Source organism: Dioscorea cayenensis, chromosome 18 (genome assembly GCF_009730915.1).
Source record: "Dioscorea cayenensis subsp. rotundata cultivar TDr96_F1 chromosome 18, TDr96_F1_v2_PseudoChromosome.rev07_lg8_w22 25.fasta, whole genome shotgun sequence".
In the NCBI taxonomy this organism is placed as follows: Eukaryota; Viridiplantae; Streptophyta; class Magnoliopsida; order Dioscoreales; family Dioscoreaceae; genus Dioscorea; species Dioscorea cayenensis.
Window position 1 is genome coordinate 14,767,786 of NC_052488.1, and position 5,981 is coordinate 14,773,766.

Consider the following 5,981-nt stretch of genomic DNA (forward strand, 5'->3'; position numbering starts at 1 on the left):
GTATAATTATTATGAATATAGAATATTATGTGTATGGGTAGTTAAATTATACTACCAAATTCTCATATATTTTTGTGAAGAATAGTAGAGATTTTGTAAGAAAATATTATGCAAGAAAAAATTAAGTTTTTTAAATTGTAAGTACATAATTATTATCAAAAGAGTAAAATTATTATGTAATTATTATAAATAAAGTATAATTATTATGAATATAGAATATTATGTGTATGGCTAATTAAATTATACTACTAAATTCTCATATATTTTTGTGAAGAATAGTAGAGATTTTGTAAGAAAATATCATGTAAGAAAAAAATTAAGATTTTTTTATTGTGGGTACATAATTATTATCAAAAGAGTAAAACTATTATGCAATTATTATAAATAGAGTAAAATTATTATAAACCGGGCCAAATGTAGTTCATGTCATTTCGCACGGTTTAGGCTCACTAGTGCCAAAAACTATGACAAACAAAGGGGTGATTTATTTGTCATGGTTTTTAACCGTGTCAAAAACCGTGGAAAATTCTGTGAAATGCATTTGGCACAGTTTTTGGCACATAAAACTGCTCATGCTAAAAAAACCGTAAAAACATATCATCTCTTTATTTGTCACGGTTTTTGGCATGGTGGCTCACATACCTAACAACCGTGCCAAATGACATGAACTACATTTGGCACAAATTTTGTCACGGTTAAAGCTTGACCATGCCAAAAACCGTGACAAATAAAGGGATGATGTGTTTTTGGCATAGTCAACGTTAAAAAGTAGCAAAACCGTGCCAAATGCCATGAACTACATTTGACACTTTGTTATTGGCATGTAAGAGATTGAGTGTGACAAATAAAGGGATGATGTGTTTGTCATGGTGTTTGGCATGGTCAAACCTTAAGTGTGCCAAAAACCGTGACAAATTCCATGCAATGTATTTGGCACAGTTTTTGGCATGCTTAATGCTTAACCGTGCTAAAAACCGTGACAAACACATCATCCCTTTATTTGTCACGGTTTTTGGTACATGTGAGCCTAAATCGTACCAACAACCATGCCAAATGACATGAATTACATTTGGCACGGATTTTGGCATGGTTAAAGCTTGACCGTGCCAAAAATCGTGACAAATAAAGAGATGATGTGTTTGTCAAGGTTTTTGGCATGGTCAAGCCTTAAAGCGTGCCAAAAACCGTGTCAAATGCCATGAACTACATTTGGCTTGGTTATTGGCACGCTTAAAGCTTGGCTATGCCAAAAACCATGACAAATGAAGGGATTGTGTGATTGTCATGATTTTTGGCACGGGCACCCTTAAACCGTGCCAATAACTGTGCCAAATGCCATGAACTCATTCGACATGGTTTTTGGCACGCTTAAGGCTTGACCGTGCCAAAAACAGTAACAAATAAGAGGATGATGTGTTTGTCACAGTTTTAGACATGTTCGAGCCTAAACCATGCCAAAAAACCGTGCCAAATGCTATAAACTCATTTGACACGGTTTTTGGCACGCTTAAAGCTTTACCGTGCCAAAAACCATGAAAAAGAAAGGGTTGTGGTGTTTGTCACGGTTTTTGGCACAGTATGGGCTAGGGGTGAGCAAAAACAGGTACCCGACCCGGTTTTTAAAACCGAATCTGGTACCCGGTTTTTCGGATCGGCAAAAGCTTGACCCGTATCGGACCCGGTTTAAACCGGATACTAAAAATCGGGTACCCGGTTTAAACTGGATCGGATATTGGATATCCGGATCCAAATTAAGTTTCATCTACTCCATGGATTTTATTTTATATAATAACATCAACATTCATAAAAAAACCAAATATGAGAAACTTGTAACTTATAAAAAGGATTAAAACCTTACATTATTCTCCCCACAAAAAAATTCAAAAAAATAATAAAGAGTTTCACCGATCTTAGACATAAAGGTTTGAAATTTTTTTCCTTTTACTTTTAACCCTATAAGAGTTTAAATTTATTAATATGTATATATATATATATATATAATAATGTAACTATATAAGTAACTCTTTAAGTATTTAAACAAGGGATTTTAATTTTTTTTTCTACTTATGTCCTTGTAAAATTTTAAATTTATTAATATATATATAATAAATTTAAAATTTATATGGTCTAAAAAGTAAAAAAGAAAAAAAAATATCTTAGAGGGTTTAAATGAGGGATTTGGATTTTCTTTTTTACTTTTTAAACCATATAAAATTTAAATTTATTATATCTAATTATATATATATAAATGAATATATTAAAAACCAGATCGGATTCGGATACCCTGTTTTTAATTTCTCCCGACCCGTATCCGACCCGGTTTTCACCTTAAAAATTTGGACCGGGTACCCGACCCTCTTTTTCGGATCAGGGACCAAAAAAATTCGGGTAAAAAAACCGGATATCGGATCGGATCATCCGATCCGGATTTTTTTGCTCACCCCTAGTATGGGCACGGGTTTTTGTCTAAATTTTAGATAAAACATGAATGGTGCTAAATACCGTGACAAAATTGTCACGATTTAGTAATCGTGCCAAATACCATGACACTTTGTCACAGCCTTTGGGTTTGGTGCTAATTTCCGTGACAAATTTGACATGGAATCAAAACCGTGACAAATAAATGCGTGCTAAATTCTGCTTTTTCTTTTTAGCGTGCGGATGAACCTATAAATTAGAAAGTGTTTAAGGAAAGTAAAAATAAAAAAATAAAAGAAAGAATAGAAATGCCAAGTAATCACCTAAACAAGTTAGAAATCATTGAAACACAAGATAGAAAGATCAAGTAATAAAAAAATAATCTCTTTTCCCTTTAAATGACATATAATGCAGCATAATATGTCCCAAAAGAAAAGTCTAGAAAAGGAAAGTCACTAGAAATGCAAAACTAGTCATGAACATTTGGACATGAAAGTAAGATATCATGCCTCTGAAGTAAGCCCTGGCGTAGGTAGTTTTACATTAAGGAGCCTCACATGCTCTATTTTTGAATCTTTGGAAAGGGTGGGTTTTTCAATGGCGCCCTCGGTGACATCTCACGAAGATCTGCTCTAAAAATCATGTCATCCATTTGAATACTACATTAATGAGAGGCACTAAATAAGCGGTTTACTTTTTACATGAAATGCCATCAAGGTACTAATCAAAGGTTATCGATTTTAATTGGATGGCTTGGATCGAGCCGTTTCAAAGTGCCCAACTACTCGTGCAAAAGCATCATCTCATTGCTCAAATGTGAACTTAATATTTTTCGAGCTGAGCCATTAAGATTGCATTGCATCGGCAATTGCATGAACTTTAAGCTTTCAATATAGAGCGAAATACGGTGGCATATATACGAGTAGCTTGCGAAACCCATGTTGTTCTCCCTCATATTCGATGAGAGCAACAGGCAAGTGAGTTACCTTTCAAAAGCTTTGTTATCTTCACGAGATTGATCTAGGGGAACAATCTGCATATTCCATTAAAATATTATATAAAAACTTGTTGCTATGCAGGTCATTAATAAGATTATTATCCAAATGAGGGGATGGAGAATGTGGCATGCTAGTTGTGGTGTGTTCTTCTATGCAGAAATCTAAGATGTAATTAGAGAAAAAGGGGCTCTTGCCAAGTCAAAAGAGAATCACCACGTGTAATTTGTTGCCAATTTAACTTATTGGTTGTTGAAATCTATGTTATTGGTGCAATAGACACTCAGACATATATACTAAACATTATACCTCCTAGCTTCAATTTAAATAAATATTAGGGAGTCATAACATGTAATATTAAATGGAACCTATTGCATAAAAAGCTGGATGCTAAAACAACTCAAACAGATTGACAAAATTACCAGATAAATATATTTGATACTCTTTTTTGTTGTTCAACTTCATAGTATCCACATTTATTACTTTTCTACTCATTTTTGTATATTTCTTGATTTTATTAACATAAGTTTAGCTTGCATTTAATAATATAAATAAAAATATAAATAAAACTAAATCTATCACCTTGAAGATTAGCACACTCATCAAGTGTGAGATCGGCTAAGATGGTAACTTGTCTTTCATCACCGAGAGCCTAGGGCAGATGAACTTGCAATGGAGCTTTGATCCGAGCTTAATAACAACACAAACTTAGAGCTTTATCGATTGCATTTCCCCTTCTCACCTAACATATATCATATGCATGAATTCTTAAATGCGTGCATATAAATATATATATACCGTTTGGAAAATATGAAGAAGTCCATCCACATTATATATTAGGAACTTTGGAGCAAAGACATTGATGCCATGAACCACACAGTATAGCCCAAGAATAGTGAAGGCGGTATGTGACTCGAAATGCCCTGCTTGTATCTTTCTTTGAAAACAACTCGTAGGAATGTCTCAAGTCAATGCAACAATGCAATTGACATGATGATAATGCTGCAAGTATAACTAAGCTACTAAGGTATGAGAGAATACCTTTCGGCAATCTCGATGATGAAGTCGGCATGGTTCGAGCAATCAAATCAGGTCATGTTAGATAATATTTATGAGATTAAGGCGATGATTAACGAACTTCGTAAGTAAAGGCAAAAACAAGAGGGCTATGTTCTGCGAGAGATGCCTTTCTTGTATGATCTTGGGATGACAAGAAGAGATACCACTAATAAAAAGTATGGCTGATATTATGAGCGGTCATGTCCATGGAAAAATAAATTCCCTATTGATGACATAACAAGAACTTAGAACTTGGTAAAGTAAACAAATCCATTGCTATTTAATGCCTCGATCTACCAAAAAATGTGTTCTGGCAACTACTAGGAGAAGATTTATAACACAATGAAGAACAATAAAAATCACATCTTGAGCTGAGAAGTAGATGCAAATCTATCAAAAAATCAATGTCAATCCCCTTTGCACAAGTAATCCTCTTTTGCTCACAATACAATTAAGATCAGTTCCCAATGAACAATTAATCAATGTATATGACTTGCATCAACACCAGAATCAAGCACTGAAAGAAATAGAAATTAAGTTAAGAAGAAGAATAACCAGAAAAACAAAGCAATGGTATTGAAAAAAAGTTGAATGAATTCAAGCTACAGAAGATGAAATCACGCATTGCAGTAGCTCATGAGAAGAAAGGCAAAGGGAATCACTAAAACCGAACAAACATTGTTATGAAACCCTAATTTCACCAATGAGCAACAATAAAACTTGAACAAATCCAGCAACTTTGATTATGCCTGACAAAAGATACTTCAAAAAATCTGATCTAAAAACCAATTGGAAAAGAAACAGAGTAGAGATTAACAGTGATAGAACAGCGTAGTAAGTGGTGATTCACGGTTGAGTTCTTTCAATTCGAAAAATGATATGCTACCAACAAAAGTTATCCATTTCATATAGCAATGCCTGAAAACTCATCCATTTCATATAAAAGAAATAGCGAACTATACCAAAGATATGCTACCAACAAAAGTTATTATGAAAAGAAGATGGGCACAATTCTATAGAAGTGTAACATGGTATAATAATTTATAAATGACATCAATTATAATTAATTTGGAGAAGAAATTCAAGCTCCTTCACGACTTCTTGGTTCCTATATACAAATTAGAAAACTTATGGAATGGTGGTTTGACGTAAAAACTAGACACCAACCATATGCTTAAAAGTCCTTCTCTTTATATCATCTCTTAGTCTTTTATTAGTCCTTAAGCCGCTATCCTTAAGTCAGTCTCACAAGTCTCCGAGGACTTTGAAAAACATATTAGATAATGTAATCAAAATCATTATCAATATACTCACATAATTCTTTAACATAAGCTTGGTAAGCAACAATTTGATTCAAGTTGAAACCGTCCATTAAGTTTTTAAATGTTTAAGACTTGGAAGAGTGAAAAATATGAGAGTAAACATGATAAAGGCACAAAAAATAATTTAATGTGGCCATGCATAGCATGCAAAGAATTAATAATTAATGAGGAACTAGCAAATATGTAG